Source organism: Cydia amplana, chromosome 17, assembly GCF_948474715.1.
Source record: "Cydia amplana chromosome 17, ilCydAmpl1.1, whole genome shotgun sequence".
NCBI classification, from domain to species: Eukaryota; Metazoa; Arthropoda; class Insecta; order Lepidoptera; family Tortricidae; genus Cydia; species Cydia amplana.
This window is the reverse complement of record NC_086085.1, coordinates 11,981,995-12,000,876: the sequence shown is the minus strand read 5'-3', so window position 1 is coordinate 12,000,876 and position 18,882 is coordinate 11,981,995.

Sequence of the window (18,882 nt, the reverse complement as noted above, 5' to 3'; positions counted from 1 at the left end):
TTACTAGATCTTATTCAAACCAATTTTCGGTGGAAGTTTGCATAGTAATGTACATCATATATTTTTTTTTAGTTTTATCATTCTCTTATTAGTTACAGGTGGGGTCTCTCGCGCAAACTATTCAGTTTAGAAAAAAATGATATATTAGAAACCTCAATATCATTTTTGAAGACCTATCCCTACACACACGTATGGGTTTGATGAAAAAAAAATTTTTAAGTTTCAGTTCTAAGTATGAGGAACCCCCAAAATTTTTTTTTTTTTCTATTTTTGTGTGAAAATCTTAATGCGGTTCACAGAATACATCTACTTACCAAGTTTCAACAGTATAGTTCTTATAGTTTCGGAAAAAAGTGGTTGTGACATACGGACGGACAGACAGACGGACAGACAGACGGCCATGACGAATCTATAAGGGTTCCGTTTTTTGCCATTTGGCTACGGAACTCTAAAAACGCTTTTACACTTCCCAAAATTTTGTCAATATTTTTAATAACCGGAAACCCTATAATGTTGATGTTTCGCGAACTTTCCATGTTTAACGAGTTCTATCAACATCTACAGAAGTTGTCAACCGATTATGTTGACGGAATGGTTGTTCATTAAAAGTTTGGTACATGTAACGGATAGGCAGGTGATGTTTGAATATTTTTATTAGAATTTCAGAATAATGAACAGCAGGATAATGGATCGACAAGTGATAAACGTCCGTTAAGTCTAACGAGCCATTGATAATCGTTAGTCCCTATCTGTCAGACAGTTAATACTGCATTACATGGCGAGGAGTTAAGATCCAACAGGAGTGGACATTTCTTCATACAAACGTACTCGATTTACTCCGTGGGTTTTGAAGCTAGAGCAATGATTTTTTCAACACAGATTAATATTGTCAATATCTGTGTCGGACCGTTTTGCTTTTTTTAAATATTTTGTTTTATAAGGCGCTAGAGCCCTTCAAATATGGCCAAAATGGCCTAATTGACTATGCCGCAGGCGTGGAAATCAAAACTGATATATCAATTAGCCAAAAAAGCAAAACGGTACGACACAGATAATTTCATAATCATTTAGATTTCTAAATTTGGTTACGATTGGTTATGTTTTGGAGGAGGAAACAGTCGAGCACAAAACCTCGATTTTTGAGATTTTTACGCAGGATTTTTCGCCTTGTCCTTATCGCACTAGTTTTAGGAGCCGCTTCCGTTAGCGAGACGGGTATATTTACCTAAAATATTTGACTCTCAGCTCCTGTTTCGTCTTAAGAAAAGTTACCGCGGTCGCAAGTATGCTGAACATTTAAAAAATGCGTCGCACGCCTCAAAAACTAACGCGAAGTGGGGCAATATTGCAATAAAAGTACCCACGGCGCCCGTAGCCAACTATTTCTCTGATCATCCACAGTAGTATTGGAAAAGTTTTTCGATCTACTGAATAGTGAGGCGTACGTGGGACATAAATGCTGGTATTTGTACTAAAGAAAGACGCAAATAATGGTATTATTACATTGATGTACGTCCTTTTAGAAAGAGAGACGGTATGGTCCAGATGGGCTCTGTTATCCACAACACAATGTTGAGCGTTTTACACTCGTCTTGTTGCGCTAAAAATGTTGGTTGAATGGTTTCTTTTAAATAGCGAGTAAAGTCGCAGTTTACTGTTGATTGGATATTTTTGTGACTTGTCAGTTTGTTGTGCCATTATTTTTGTTGAAGTAAAGGAACGTAAGTACTGACTTGGTTTACCTACACACTACTTACTGCATGTTTTTCGTCGTATCGTAGTCTGCTTTTGAAATTTCGAAATAACGAAAACCCATTGTTAATGATAGGTACTTATTAGGTTAATATTTTATGGTTGAATGTGTAAGCAAAATATCATTTGCTTTGATATTTACCGGTAGACCTACGAGAAAGGAAACCGGCCTAATCCTAATATTACTAAGTTTACCCTGTGGAAAGGTAAAAGATAATATCATAAAATAACTCATTAAATACAAATTACGACCAATTTCTCTAATAATTACTTACGCACAAAAAGCGTACCAGCAGCGTTAATTCAAAAGCTAAACATTTCAATATGTCAAAGTAACGACTAAGCTAAACTGTAATGGTACAACGTGAATAGCGCACAAAATACTAAAATTACCCCAAATTAATGTTCCAAATATTAATAAATACGGAATAATAACGTCAATTCAGGCCATAGAATTCAGGACAGGTGTTTTCTTGAAGGGAAATTTTCGATTAATAATCTTTTCGTCGCATTACAGGGAATAAAGGATTGAGCGGGCGTGAGATCCAATTTGTTTGAATCCTCGAGAAAACGTTTTCAAATGAAACACTTTGTTCGTGGGAAGTTAAATTGTATTTCTTACAAGGCTCGGTTGGGCTCGTTTGCCTCGGATGGAACTTAACGTAAGCCGTTTCAATACCTACCCGATTAACGTGTTCGAAGTTTTAAATGACAAATTCAGTTTGCGCGGTAAATATGGTTTAGCTGGTTCTTTTATAACATACTAATATATGTTACTGTGAGATAATATTAAATATTTAACAAATCGAAATATAGTTATTTTTTTAAAGCGAATAATTTAACATTTATTTCTCTTAGGCCCACTTGCACCATTCCACTGATCTGGGGTTAACTGGTTAAACCTGGAGTTACCATGGTTACCAGTACAGTTTGACACTAGGTTAACGGTTTAACCGCTCAACCCCGGGTTAGTGGGATGGTGCAAGTGGGCGTTAAAGCAGTAGTTTCTTTTTTTGGGTATGCTTCCTGTAATATGGCCAACCAGGGTCATATTTGGTGGTAAAATAAATCATTTTTAAAATGTACTTAATTAGAACATACATTTGTTAAAAAAAAACAACGGGTTGCATTCCGGGAGTGCCGACAGAAGTGAAAACTCAATGACTGGTCCAAAATTTCTGCAGCACTATGTATAATTGACCCATCCTCCTTTCTATTGAAAAACTTTAGTTCCGAAATTGCTGGTCAGTGAGCTTGTTTATAATTCGAAATTCAAATTTGTAGCGTTAATTGTTTAAAATTCGAATAGAAATTGTAAAGTTACCTTGCAGACCTCGCATCTAAATATATTTGGTCATGATATTTTGAGTTTTATTCACCAGTACTAGAGTTCACTTTTATTAGCGATTTCATCAAGATGTAGCTTTATTGAATTATATTTGAGTGATATATAAAGTTAGAATGTAACTGTGAGATCCTCGTATTTCAGCCCGTACAAGATTAGAACCTTTTTCATGTAATGTCATTGAGTTTTTCTTTATTAATTTAAATGCCATCTAAATGAGCGGCCATCAATCTTACGGTCACGTGATCGCCATACGCTGTCTCGAGTTTATCATTTTTTCCCCACCTCAAAAAGTGCCCAGCGCCGCTAAAGAAGTTTTCACTTCAAAAAAAAAAAACATTTTATTTTTAAGTGGCCTGCCTGGGGTACCTTCAACAACGTGCAGCCTGAACTACCGCGGTACCTCCTGGCACACAGGCTTTAAAGCTTAAAAGGAGGTTCCAATCACTAAGTTTAAGATGATTATTGTGAAAGTAAATAAACATTTTTAATTTTAATTTAATTAAAAAAAAAACTATCTAAGCAAAATACCGTTTTGTTTTTTTTCTGCAAACACAGTACCTACGGCCTTCGTTTGACCAGTACTGAAATTAATTTTTACTAAATAACCACCTAAAATGAAAAAAAATAGTGCAATTAATTACCCACCTGCTGATATTAGAATTTAATTCCCAGCGACCCACGCACAACAAAAGACAACAGTGCGTAAAAAGGCAAAATAGCTCGGTGAACGCCAGCTTGCGCCCATTTGATTAAAATGCGAACACATTTGCGATTCAAATCTTTTTACTTATCATAAAGTATTCAAATTCTGAAGTTAATATTTCCGACACGTCGGTCGAGGCGCCGTGCCGATGGCAATGCAATGATTCGTTGTGCGGCTTTACAATTTTATATCATACTTATAAAATTCTGGGTAGGCAATCGCTTGCGTAAAAACTAAGTATCGAGCCTAGGTTGTCGCAAGGACTAATGCTTAAAAAAATACCTAGGTTCGATTTGTGTTATTTCCCCTGTCTATGGGACAGTTAAAAACAAAGTAGACTTTGTCATCCTCTAGAGCTTAAGATCTCCTTGAAATCGTTTGGTTTCTTTGGTTGTGAAATTCCAGACAGACTAACAATAAGTATTTCTAAGTCACTTTGTTATACATAATATTAGTAGGTATACACTATCTAAATATAGATAGATATCGGTTTTAGCACGAGGCGTATGTAGTTTCATCGATCTGAAAGATCTCCGCGGGGAATACGTTCTTCCGAGTCTTCCGACCAAGAGGCAAAACTAGGCCTTGTCTGGATAGAGCAACAGAAATTAGCTTTATAACTTTGATATGTCTATCATAATTATCACGTAGGTACGATAATATTTTAATAAGCAATTTTTTACTAACGATGATTACCAAATGTCCTATTAAATCACACTTAGAAATCATTCTGTTTTATTATATTTAATCTTGTTTTGATTCGACGTGACCCACGCGACAAGCACCATAATGCGTGAGCGGCTATAGCACGATAGCTCGCGAAATGTAATCATAATCTTCTTAGGCCCAAATTCTTAAAGCCAAAACAGACAAAGTATCAAAACAAGCGGAAAACCATAACAAATCGGTAAATCAGAATTTGCCTCCGACTTCGTTTTATTATATATTATATCATCTTCCTCGCGTTTGTCCCGGCATTTTGCCACGGCTCATGGTAGCCTGGGGTCCGCTTGGCAACTAATCCCAGGAATTGGCGTAGGCACTAGTTTTTACGAACCACCGAAAAGCGACTCAACATGATATCAAAATGATATTTCGTAGATAAGTTCCGAAAAACTCATTGGTACGAGCCGGGGTTTGAATTGAACCCGCGACCTCTGGATTGCAAGTCGCACGCTCTTACCGCTAGGCCACCAGCGCTTCCCCCGACTTCGTTTTATGATTCGAAATAATTATCGCTGTTTACGCGTGACTAAATCGTGTGTAATATTATGGGAATATCGTCGTTGTTTATTATATAAGCCTTAAAAGCTTAAAGCGGCGTGCTGATCCGAGATCTCCACAGGGAATATTTTACCTGTGTGTATGTGTAACCGCCCAATTTAGGCCCCGAACGTAAATGGGCTACATTTTTACAAAAATAAATTAGGTAGCCACACTTGGAAAGGTTCTATAGAGTCATACGTCTAGCTCTAGTTTTCGTCCACTTGGCGAACTTTGAATATTCACTTATCGCAATCCTCAATGTCTAAACAATATATCTACATAAAAATTATATTTTGAAAGTAGCTAATTAAAAATTAAATATATTAGCTGCTACTTCGTCAAGTGGACGAACACTAGAGCCTGACGTAACGCAATGACCAGTGATCGGAATAGGCAGAGTATATTTACCTACACTTGGTAGAACAAAGTCATTAAGTGGAGACGGAGACTTCCTTGCGCTAACATTTTTTTCCGGGACTTCCCGGATTTAAAATTCAGTAAAATAAATAAAATCTCATAATGTATCCCCAATGTAAGTAAAATTAAATAGTAACCACAACACTACAAGTTTGTACTAGTTTACGAGTGATAATATAACATTGTTATCGTCTAAAAGACAAAGCAGATGTCGTTATCACTTATCGCTGTTACCTGCAACCCTTTTTATGCATTAAATAGAAAGTTGACATCAGTTTCTTACTATCACTTGTCGAGTACGTACGGAAGTGTAGATACTGTGTTTTTTGGATATTTGACATTTGCTTGTTTACTGTAATTTCGCCTGCTATACTTGATTACACACGGCCTGAACTCGGACACCGATTTTGCTTTGATTGGATTTGGCGATTACTGGATACTGAAAACACCACGGATACTGCAAAACTACCAAGTTTCAAGGTAAGATAATGTATTTATTATTTAACATTTTTATCCTTTTCATTGTGTGTATAATCGAAAGTAAGAAAATAAAGGCAGAAATATAATTATTCTCACGAACTATAACTATTGACTTGAGTCACTTGCCTATGTTCATAATTTGGCCGTGTAATGTATTAAACCTACATACATACATTATTACAAGTGCGGGTAGTTCCAAAAACTCGTATAGATAGAAAATGTTGACACAACTCCCTACCCGTATGCCTCTGACCACGGACGTAATGTGACATCCGAAACCTTGGGCCAAATATTAAATATAAGTGTTACGCGAATAAGTCCCGTTTTCATTTAATAATAGGTATGTGTGAAAATGGTGTTAGTTTAAATCAATATAATAATTTTGTATTTGTAGATTGAGTTGCAATGTTATTTATATTTAGACTTATTAAAATAATAATAACTTTGTACTTACCTACAGAGAGTTTATTAAAAATAAATATAGAAGAATCCGTTTATATATTGGTTGTTTTATTTTATGCCTATTTATTGTATTGAAGCAGTTTGCATTGTTTTTTGTACTATTCAGAACAATATTAATTATTCGGTAAGTTCCCGGGACTTTAGTCCCAAAAAAAATTTTGTCGTAAGGAAGTCTCCACTTTTTATCTATGTTCTACCAAGTGTAGGTAAATATACTCTGCCTATTCCGATCACTGGCAATGACTCACATGTATTCATTGTATTAATGGGAAAGTAGTATTTACGGGTTTTATTACAAATTTTAGGTTATTTTTATTGACAACACTTTTACTTTCGTATAATTATAGTAACTAATTCCGTAAGCCAATTTTTATGTAAATATATAAATTTACAATTTATATCAATATTTTTCATCATTTATAAGTAGAATATTTGTATTGTGAAGTTTTGTAAATAGGTTATTTGTATTGTGATGTTTATACCTATGTGTGAATGTTTTTATTATCGATGATGATCAAAATAATATAAATAAAATATCTCAAATTATTTTTCGGAAACCCATAATTTTAATTTAAGTCTCTAAGGTTTTTTTATTGACTGACCCTTACACTAAATAATCAATCTTATAACATCCTCGTCCATGTCCACGATACGGTCATTTACCACCCCAGCGATTACTGGCGACGATCGCTCATCCGGGCGACGGAATTATACGAACCATAGACATGTATTTGAAAAGAAGGCGTACGTGCTGTGACGTGTAAGAACTAGGCCTGCTTAATCCGCAATGACGCGTGCGATGACATTAGGGGGTGTGTCGTTTTTTATTAAGTATTTTTTAATAACTCCGAAAATATCAAACAGCTGAAAGATATGGGGCAGGTCGTCCAAGTCAGCCAACTCTCTATAAAAAGACTAAACATTTTCACGTCAAAAAAAATTCTTCTGGTTTTTCGTAATTAGAACGCGATACCGTATATGCTCGATCTTAAACGGATCCCCATGTTTTTATTACACATTATATAATTAACCAACGATACCATAATCTATGTAGTCTGTAGATCTAAAATATTAAATGATTTGTAAAATTTCGATTCATATAATACTTATATGTATTTGGTAAAATTCGTTCCTTACCAGAGGAAATGGGATAAATCCTTTAAAGATTTGTGCTCCTCGAGAGTGTGCTCTTTTATAAAACAAAAAGAGATGCAAAACAAGGGTTCCTTTTTAACTCTTTTTTTTTGGTTACAGAACACTAATAAAAAGAAAAAATATACCTATAGCATAGTCGTAAATAAAACTTAAGTAGGTACTTATATAATTTGATTTGACGTCAACTAAATAGAATATTAGTTGGCTAAACGCTTACATAAGAGTCTGGATTATAATATATATGTCTGTGCTTAGCGTATATCATCGAATGCTCTCACAGTCCACTTTAAGGTCACACTATAGCATACTCGTATAAAATAAAAACTTAAGTATAAGTATAATTTGATTTGACGTCAACTAAATATAATATTAGTTGGCTAAACGCTTACATAACACTAACAGTCTAGATTATAATATATCGCCGGCTGAGAATACGTTTGTGCCATATCCATTTTTGAGCAAAATCGTTTTTTAATGATTTCTAAAATAACAAAAAATATGCTATAATTGACACAAATCGGTTTTTGGAAAAAAATATTTTTCAAAAATGTTGTGCCATATCCGCATTTTACTATAGGATAATTACACTCTGTTAACGGAAAATTATCACAAAAGTGTGACATATCCAAAACTTTTGTGTCATATCATACATTGTACGTTTAACATTTACTCATCAAAAACGGATATGGCAATAATAAAAGTGCTTTTATTTCATGATTACCACTATATTCACAATATTATTATAGTACTATAAATAGTAAACATATGTGATATGATAAATAAGTTCAATATTTCGTAAATGTAAAACTTTTCGAGAAATATTTTTTTTTTGCTTCTTTTCGCTCTCCTGTAAACCAATGTAAGTGGCGTATGGCACAAACGTATTCTCACCCAGCGATATATGTCTGTGCTTAGCGTATATCATCGAATGCTCTCACAGTCCACTTTAAGGCCACACCACTTCCCGCTATTCGATAGGAATGAGGCCCGAAGGAAATGACGAGAGTGGCGGGGGCCCATCAGCGTAATGCACAGACAAGACATCCTCTAGACTGAGCATAGTAGCGCTACCCCCTCTGCCACAAATATACGGTAGTTTTACTCCATCTTCGACTCAAAGTGTCTTTGTGTGACGTCCGTGCGTTTGAACGGACCAATCACGGCACGGGACTCGCTCACCTCGTCCCGCACCCCAGTATTTTTGGCAGCATCGGTTTCATGAAATAACTGCTCTAAACTCCGTCTAGAGGATTCCTAGTCTATGGCGTAATGTCACCCGACACCAACGCTTTGAAAGCTTTTCTGATACTCGTGTATTATTTATTGAAATGACTGTGTCGTTGAGCCTAGGAATGTTTTTTATTTACCGGTTGCCCTCTTCTTCCTCGCGCTATTCCGGCGTTTTATTAACCGGTTACCATTGTTAAAATTTTCCTATGTCAGGGTAAAATCAATTGGATGAGTTCATAAAAAATTAGGTTAACTGTTTTGGTTAACTTTTTATTTATTTCGCTTTGTTTTTACATACTTTATAATGAACTGAGATCGATTTTGTCCAATTTAACCAACGGATGAGTTATATTAATAGACAAGTGGGGTAATTTAGTAGTATACAAATAAAATTAATATGAATATATCCAATAATAGAACTTTATTATCTGAGATAAAGAAATACAGCTTATGGTAAAAAAAACCAGCGCCAGTTTAAGTTTAAATTTGTATCACCATTCCTTCCTCACTTGTTCATTCATAGTTTTATTTGCCTCTTCTTATAGTATTAATATTAAATCCAATAACAAAATGCAATATATTTTTAATACGCAATTTTTTTTATGCAGCCTGGACGGCAGCTATAAATTTCCTTTGTATTAAAAACGGAAGTATATAAACCTTTTTTTTTTCAAATTTACCGTACTTCTCTTACGAGTATTAAGTAAACATCCTGTTTCAACATGTTGCTTAAAAACCTTTCGAAACCTGAAAAAGTAATGTGATAATTAATTTTAAGTGCTTGTGTTACTGAAACTGTTTTAAAATTGGCTTTTATAATAATTAACGAACAAAACCTTTCATAGAGGTCGATTCTGTAAAAAATCGATATGGTTTTTGGTGTCGTTGGATAGGTCGTTCAAAACAAACTTAGTAGCATTTAACAACCAGTTTTTGATACAGTAAATATTTTGGACTTTCAACTATAGCAAACATGATCGGTTTAGCTGTGTTTGCGTTTTGCAAAAAGTATTCCCTTCTTAGTAAAAATACGTTCAGTCAAGTGTAAAAATATGGGTACACAAAAATATGTCCCATAATTCTTAATTCGCTGTCAAGAGCTATGGAACATAATTATTATTGAAATGATGAGTACACCCATATTCCCTTTTGCTTGTGATGTACATCATGATATTACTACTTACAATAGTAAGTACTATTTTTAAACGTGACAGTGGATTTTCAAATGTCGGGCCATGCTCTTGGCTAGCTTTTTTATCTTATTTTGATACGATCTTGAGTCAGCATGCTGCACTAATCAGTGTGAGACACGCACGGTCTAATCATGAGTCATCTCATAAGGCATCTCGCTCGCACTTATTCGTTTCATGGCAAAACTTAAGGTTTTATCAAAATAAGGTCAAAACTAGAGATGCCACGAATATTCGGTATTTGGCCTATTCGGCCAATTTGCCGAATATTCGGTTTCCGGCCGAATTTTGAATACCGAATATCTGTTGTACCTACTTAAAAAGAAAAATTGCACTATTAAAATAACCAAAAACTATGTAGGTATATTTATAATGTGTTCTTGGAAAGTTGTTAAATACGAAGACCCTAGCTTTTTTGAGCATTTGTTGATAAAAAAACATTTTATTTTTGTCATGAGTCTGTTTTGTTTGACTCTATTCATTAATTCTGTTCAACAAAAATATATCTTAGCTAACGTCATCTAACGTTGAGCTTTGTTAGCGATCAGTTTTCATAATAATTGTGACTCAAAATGTTCGCATGTCATGCCGAATATTCGGTATTCGGTATTCGGCCAAAACCACTATTCGGGGCATCTCTAGTCAAAACTTTATCAAATTGTTAAAACAGAATCGGCATTATATTCTAAGTAAATTTCTTGTTTTATTCAGCAATATCCCGTAGCGGTGAAACTACGTAATAATATTGTAGGCCGGCCTCTTTGGGGTGGAATCATCGATAGTCATTATCGGAAAAGCGGGTTTAAGAGCCGTTCCAGCCCCAGTGGGACCTTTACGGAGGTCTCATCCCGCGTTCGATAACTATGCTAATGTTATTTGCGTCGACGGGGTAGAAAACATCAGCAGCCACTAGCTTGCATTTGGACCCGAACGAAGGATTGTTGAGTAGACTAAGTGTAAGGCCTGAGTGGACGCTCGAAGCGGAGCGTTCGGCGGGGCGTGCATCGTGGCGTCGGGCTCACAAGTAATTTGAGCAGCGTGCACTAAGGCCGCTCCTATACGCTTGCATTTGTTTAACATGCACGCCCCACGCCCCGCCCCGCTGCACGCCCAACTCGAGCGTCCACTCAGGCCTTACACTTAGGGCCCGATTCTGATTTTGAAATAGACATCTATTAGATATCTTTTAGACATCACCAAGATACGATAACGATTTGTTTAAACCTAACCTACAAATTTGACATTTGCGCGATACTGGAGATACTCTTGAACGATTTCCACAGGATGTCTTAGAGATCCAATTCACATCTAATAGACATCTGACTCATCGTAAAAGTGACATTGGTTGCCCGAATTGCGCTGCAAAAGAGAACTAGTTGATATCTAAACTATAACGTATCTAGAATGGATCTAGTACGTGTCGTCTCTTGTGAATATCTTGAAGTTCGAATACGGCAGTTGGCCGATTTCGTAATGAATATTACAAAATATTTAGACAAGAAAATACAATTTTAGCTAACTATAGTGCTTATTGTTATGAAAATTTAAACGCCTTAATACAGACATACTGAAAATGTGCTCTGTGGAGCCCTGGGGATCCGCAAAGCCTCTGTGGAGGCTCCGCGAGATACCTGTGATAATAAGAAAAAATAAAACAATTAGGTAGGTTTTTATTTAGGACTCCGTCAAATATTTCGCTTTCCAATAAGGGTTCCGTCATCTAAAAATATTGAGAATCGTTGCCTCATTAAATTCAATCAAATTAAGATTTTTGTAATGAAGGTGGTAACAAATTTTAGCCAACCAAGCAATAACACGGTGATTAAATATATGAATATGTAGTTAATTAAATAATCACGTAACTAACTTAAGGCTGGCTTACGTTCCACGTTAGTCCAAGCCGGGTCCAAGCTGACCAGTGATCACGTGATGACGAAGCGCTGGAAGCTCCGGCCCGGACCTGGCCCTGTCTAACGAGAGTCATCCTTTAGTTACCCATAGTCGGCATAAATTTATTTTTTTAGCGATTCTTCAAAAAACGGTACTTTTCTAAGGTAAATGTAAATTTTTCTAATCAGTTCCCCGAGTTCTTTCAATCCCAACATAGAAAAAAATCTCCCAATCAATTCCTTTGTGTTACCGCCGTCAAGAGTATTTATGGAATTATGGTAACACAATAGAAAAAAAAACCTTGGAACATTTTTTCCTATTATGTTCGAAAGATCTCGCGATTCTGGGTAGAAATAAATAAATAAATAACACAAAAACACCGAAATAATCACATTATTATTTTGTATAAATTCACGGGTATATACATCCCGGTCATTTGATAGGCGCGCGTGGGGATACAGATCCAACACGTAGGAGGGGCCCTTTGGAGAGTTTGCTGTTTCGTTATTATTATCTTTATTTATTTGAATTCTTAGGCTAGGTGATTTATAATATGAATATAAAAGTAAAATATAAAAACACATACTTCACAATAAAAAATACATATAAACACATTACAAAAAACACGTTATTATTATTATTAACCGTGATTATTTCAATCTGTAGCTACTCATGTCACAAGCTGCCCGAGTTTTCCTTATAGCTAAGCTTTACTTGAGCAATTATATATCCTGACTAACAAATATACAACTAATAAAATTATTCTATAAAATAATTTGAATTGTATTTTTTGTAGTCAAAGTAATTTATATACATTATAAACTGAAAAAGATGACACGGTATGTGGCCGGGTGGCATAGTGGGCAGGGCGTTACAGCCATATTCGAACTTTAAGATACGTCAAATATTAGATATCTATTAGACACCACCAAGATGTCGGTGTCAAACAAGTGTCAAAAGTGACGTTTCTTCAAACAAAAACGTCACTTTTGACACTTGTCTGACACTGACATATCGTGATGATGTCTAATAAGTCCAAAATCGGAATCGGGCCCTTTACCGCGTAACAAGCTAAAGACGCCGGTTCGAATTTGACCTCGGCTACCGGAGGGCTTGGTCACTTTTTCTTTATACATGACATCTATTCAAACAAGTCCAGCCAAATATTCTATATAATTCAATCAAAGGATTCAAGATCTTAGAAAAATATTGGTGTTAATTGTCGCAATCCGAAATAACCAAGTTTTAAAGTAGTTACTGAAATTATGAACAAATTCATTCATTCATTAATTTTTCAGCAATTGGTAAATAAAGCTTTTTAAACTTTTGAAAAGTAAGTCTTGTTTATTTTATTGTGCCTGTTTATATCTCACGTAACTGATAGCAAAATAAAATAACTTCAATTCATTGGAAGATGAAGAAATTCAAAAGCAAACTAGCAATCTGAATGCACAGTTACCTATTTATGGCTAAAGGTTTTCTAGGATAAGATTAAGTTCCCTTTCCGAGTAATACGATAAGCTTGTAGGAAAAATGTTATTTTAAATGCAAAGGTAAATCGAAACGGAATTGAGTTGAATTTTTTGTCGCTACAATCAGAGAGGTACGTTTCACAACGGTTTTCATAACTATTTATGAAAATATTTATTTTTTCTACTCCACTGCCACTTAAAAAATATTGAATGAAATACAGTGTTGCCAACCTTATTTTAAATGTCATCTCTGACAAATACCTAAGTGAACCATAGACATGTTTTTTTTAATTTCATTCATTCATTCATTCTTTTCCCGCCAGTACCCTCCATTTTTGCTACTTCTTGAATTAAAAATATTTGTTAAATTTACAATTTTATTTCAAAATAAGTGCTTGGTCGTAGAAAAAGTATTGTATGCAACGTTGTTTAACTGAGTCAAAAATACTCGTGGCGTCTTTATTAACAATTGTCGGCTTCACCTCAAATTGTTACTCACGCCACTCGCCTTTTTTGACCTCTCTTAAACAACGGTTGCATAAAATACTATTACAGGTGACTTTATGAGAGACCGCGCGAACCCTCATGGCTCCGCTATTTGTATAAAAAATGAAAAACGAATGAAAAAAAAAACACTAAATAGTTACTGAAATTGTTTACAAAATTTCGCGAATAACGCTTGAGAAATGCGATCTGGAAGCCTTACCATGATGTCCTTATTGCGATTCTGTTTAGGACCTAAACTGAATCGCTAAAGGACGGAGCTATATTATTATAAGTGTTTTAGCGATTCAGTTTCTTAGGTCCTATTAAACAGAATCGCAATAATGACATCATGGTAAGGCCCCTGTGGTCGAGAGCAACCGGTCAGTAGGACAGAATACGAAATCATTTTTACCCAATCTGAGAAGCTGCGCTCATGTTCGGTCGGTTGATGAGTTACGGGTGAAGGTTTGGATATTATTATAAATGATTCCGGCGCTACGGTTGTGTGCAAGTCAGACGCAAGTCGTATCACAAAGTGCCGCAAGTGACATAGTGGGCGCACGTGAACATATGAACGCGTGTCAGCAGTGTGTCTACATCAACGTTTGATTTGACATTCCATAGAAGGGATTGGGGACCAGGGCTGGCAGCTTCCTCGCACAGCGCATTAGTATTACAATTCAGCGGGGTAATGCTGCCAGTATTTACGGCACATTGCCGAGGGGTGATTTTTTATTTTTGTTTAGGTTTAGGGTTGTTTTTCTATTATTAATTTAGGATATTTTAATTTATTCACGTTTAGTTTATAAGTTTAAGAAAATGCTAAAATAAATATAATATCAAATATATTTAAGATAATTTTAATAGGTATCATAGGTATATTAAACAGTAGTGTACATGTACAATTTGGATGCAAGCCGTATCACAAAGTGCCGCGGGCCGACATAAGTGACATAGTGGGCGCACGTACGTGTGTCGACATCGTTCGACATTCTATTAAAGGGTTTATTATGCAAGCGTTAGATATAACGTCAAATATGTTCAAGATGATTTCAATACCATATAATAAACGGTCGTGTATAAGAGGAACGTAAGTTGAGTCACAAAATGCCGCAGAAAGTCATAGTGTTATACCTAAGTATAACATTATAATATTTTTGAGGTGATTTCAATACGAGGGGCGTTCAATAAAAAGTGAGAATGAGTATGTTATATACAACTTTTATTAAATGTAATTTTATTTTTCGACATAGTCACCTTTTAGCATAATACACTTAGTATATCTTTTTTCTAAACTTAAAATTCCATTTCTAAAAAAGGTTTTATCTTGAGTACTTAAAAAATCTTGTACTGCAGCGACTACCGCGTCGTCGTCTTCAAATTTCTTGCCTCTTAGGTATTCCTTCAATCTCGGAAATAGGTAGAAATCACTAGGGGCGAGGTCTGGTGAATACGGAGGATGCTTAAGGATATCGAACCCAGCATCACGTATTGCAGCCATTGCAACGGCGGACTTGTGTGCCGGTGCATTGTCCTGATGGAACAACACAATTTTCGAGAGTTTACCTCGCCGTTTTTCACGGATCTCATTGCGCAATGTTGGTATTTGTTTGGCATATAAAGAGCCCGTAATAGTGGCTCCATGCTCGAGATACTCAATCATTACGACCCCTTTACCATCCCAAAAAACAGAGCCCATGACATTACCGGCAGATGGGCCCACCTTGAATTTCTTCGGAGTTGGAGATGATGACCTTTTCCATGTCATAGACTGCAGTTTCGTTTCAGGGTCGTAATGATGGAGCCATGTTTCGTCCATTGTTATAAATCGCGCCAAAAAAAGTTCCCGGTCTTGCTGTATCAGGTCCAAAGCTTCTTGACAAATCTCGACTCTAGTTTGTTTTTGTGTGTCAGTAAGCATTCTGGGTACCCAACGCGCTGATACCTTTTTCATACCCAAGCGTTCTTGTAAAATATTCTGCACGCTCCCCGTTGAAATCTTTACATTTTCAGCAATAAAACGAACCATGACACGACGATCCGCCAAAACTAAGTTTTCATCATCCATTGTCGATGTTCTTCCACGTCTAAATTCGGCGCACCAACGTGCGACTGTCGAATACGGAGGAGCATTAGACCTTAAAGTGTCCCGTAAATCTAAATTGACTTGGTCCGTAGAAAATTTTTTCAAACACAAGTATTTGATAACGGCGCGCAGTTCAATTTTCTCCATTTTCGCTAACGTACCCAATAGCATCGCAAAGAAATCGCCGTATTTTTTTTTAAACAAAAAACAGTTAGTTTTTTTTTTCATGGCAATCAGCTAGGTAGATTAGCTTTACCGGCCAGTATTTACTTTCCTAATATTTAAAGAGTTTGCATCTCATTCTCATTATATATTGAACGCCCCTCGTATAACATATTATATCAGCCGTTCGTATTTATGTAATAAAGGTAATTTTTTTCACTGCAGAAATCAATTGCATAATTATAAAGACCATTGCAGAAAATATAAAGGAGGCAAACGTTCAATTTTTTTATTTTTTCCTGCCGGAAGCGTAACTTTTTCCATTTTTTCCTTTAATATAAAATTTGGAATATAAAATTTTTGAGGTAAACGTTATTTTGCAAAGCAAATACATGTTGAAGGGGTTTGATATGTAAGAAACAATTACGTATAAATAACCTCAAAATTCCATTTTTATTATTTAATTGGTTATTTTTCAAGTACTAAATTAAATCAATACTTTAAAATCTTAAGTACATTTGTGTAATAGCGTCCTATAATATTTATTTGATTATTATATATGATCTTCTGGTTATGGTTCCCTAGTAGAAATAAGGAGTCAGAAGCAGTAGACAGTCGTATCAAATCGCTCGACATTTTCTATTGCCTAGTTTTCAATAGTTCCCTCCAAGCGTGAAGCGCATACCGCGCCTCGTAGCCGCGAGCATCTATCTGGCAATAGCAACTATTCAAAAACGTGTCTCGCAAATATTATTTTAACTATTTTTTTTACAGATTTTCTAGGTTTTACAAGCTTTATGTTGACGCAGCTTTATGTTCATAATTATATTCAGACTTTTGACAAAAAACTTGAATGCCCTTACCAGGATTTGAACTCGAGACCTCCTGCTTTGTCAAGGGTCCCTACCGATTAGGCTAGGAGGCCGTTACTGTTATATTTTCGATTGCCGTTTGTCGATAAACAATTATCATTTTACGGTGGCCAGAGCGCCTACCGCGAACCACGTTCGACGTGTTGCCTCCCTGTCACACTTACGTACTAATTTACAAGTGCGGCAGAGAGGCAACACGTCGAACGTGGTTCGCGGTAGGCCCTCAGGCGTGTCTCACTCCGCTATTTCGTCGCTTTGCTACAGGTAGCTAAAAGTACATCCGTTCGGCCCCAATTTTGGGGAAAGCCATAAGCCGCGCGTGGCGCTGTCGCCACCTAGCGGCCATATCTGTGCTGATCGTAACAGACGCGTTTTGTTAGAGAGTGAGTCTTCTGTACTTAAAACTATTATTTACTCTGTGCGGTGGCTACGGTCCCCTGGTGAGATTACCTTCTTTACTTCAAATACTAATGCTCGGAAAACATATTGAACTCAAAAATGCGCGTTTTCCCAGAGATAAGAGCTAGATAGATTTTTTGCCCCCGAAAATCGCCATATAGCAAATTTCATCCAAATCGTTAGAGCCGTTTCCGAGATCCCTGAAATATAATACAAGAATTGCTCGTTCAAAGGTAGGTATACTAGGTATATAAGATTATTTGTTCTACAGTTGCTATTTAGGGAAAGATATCATTTGATATTTACCAGTCGCTTTTCGGTGAAGGAAAACATCGAGAGGAAATCGGAATGATATCAATAAGATCTAGTCCCCTCTTGGTTAAAAGGTCAGTTGGCAGTCGCTTTCGTAAAAACTAGTGCCTACGCCAATTCCAGGGATTTGTTGCCACGCTGACCCCAGCCTTCCATGAGTCGTGGGAAAAAGCCAGGACAATGCTAGGAAGATGATTTTGAGTTGAAAATTGTAACAATAATTGTCAACCGATGTGACTGATTTTTGCCTGAGTACCTACATCAAATATTCCCGTTCAAACCTTCATTATTCTTAGGCTACAAATTGCTCGATGAAATTGTAACTGTTGATCATAGAGGTTCGAATATTAGAGGCAAGTTCAAATTCGTTCACTCCGCCGAGCAATGTAATGTAGAAACGCTTTAGTTAGTGATGGGACATTTGAGGGAATATTCTAAAGGTAGTAATAATATTTATTTATTTATTTTATTTAAACTTTATTGCACAAAATATATACAACAATGTACAAATGGCGGACTTAATGCCAAATGGCATTCTCTACCAGTCCAAACAGAGGCCAAACATAAGGCCAAACAGAGATACCTTCAGTTGGTGCAGAGAGAGAAAATATATTGAGTGAATTAATAAAAAGCAAACTATACTTATAAATTACATAAATAAATAAAATATATAGGTGAGGGTGGGGAGGGTCGATCCCTAGGGGACACTTGGTAAACTTCATTTTTAATCAAACCAAACGAGATACATTTTTTTGCACTGGTAACACTTATTCATTCGTTCCTAACTTCACGTTCTGTCATGGCACTGTATCGGAAAAGTCAGTGTTTCAAAAATGGCGGACGGTGAAAGATTTTCTGCGTACTATATTAAATTTTCGGTAAGCTTTAACTGGATTTATTTTATAATATGAGATGGAAATGATGTTAGTGAGTGTGCTTATTTTATTTGTTGTTTATTGAAGTGATGATTAACTTGGATTACATTGATATACGCAAACACACGTTTCGAGTACGGCACGTTTTATAATCTTACTATGTATGGGGAGACTTTGTCTTTTTCTTCAGGGGAGATATGATTCCGGGATCATATCACCCCCAAAGCGATCAAGTATATACATTGTAATAAATTTACTTACAAAATGATTCATAGAGCTATCATAAATATTTTCTTTTCTTTAGTAAATCATGCCGCAAAAGTAC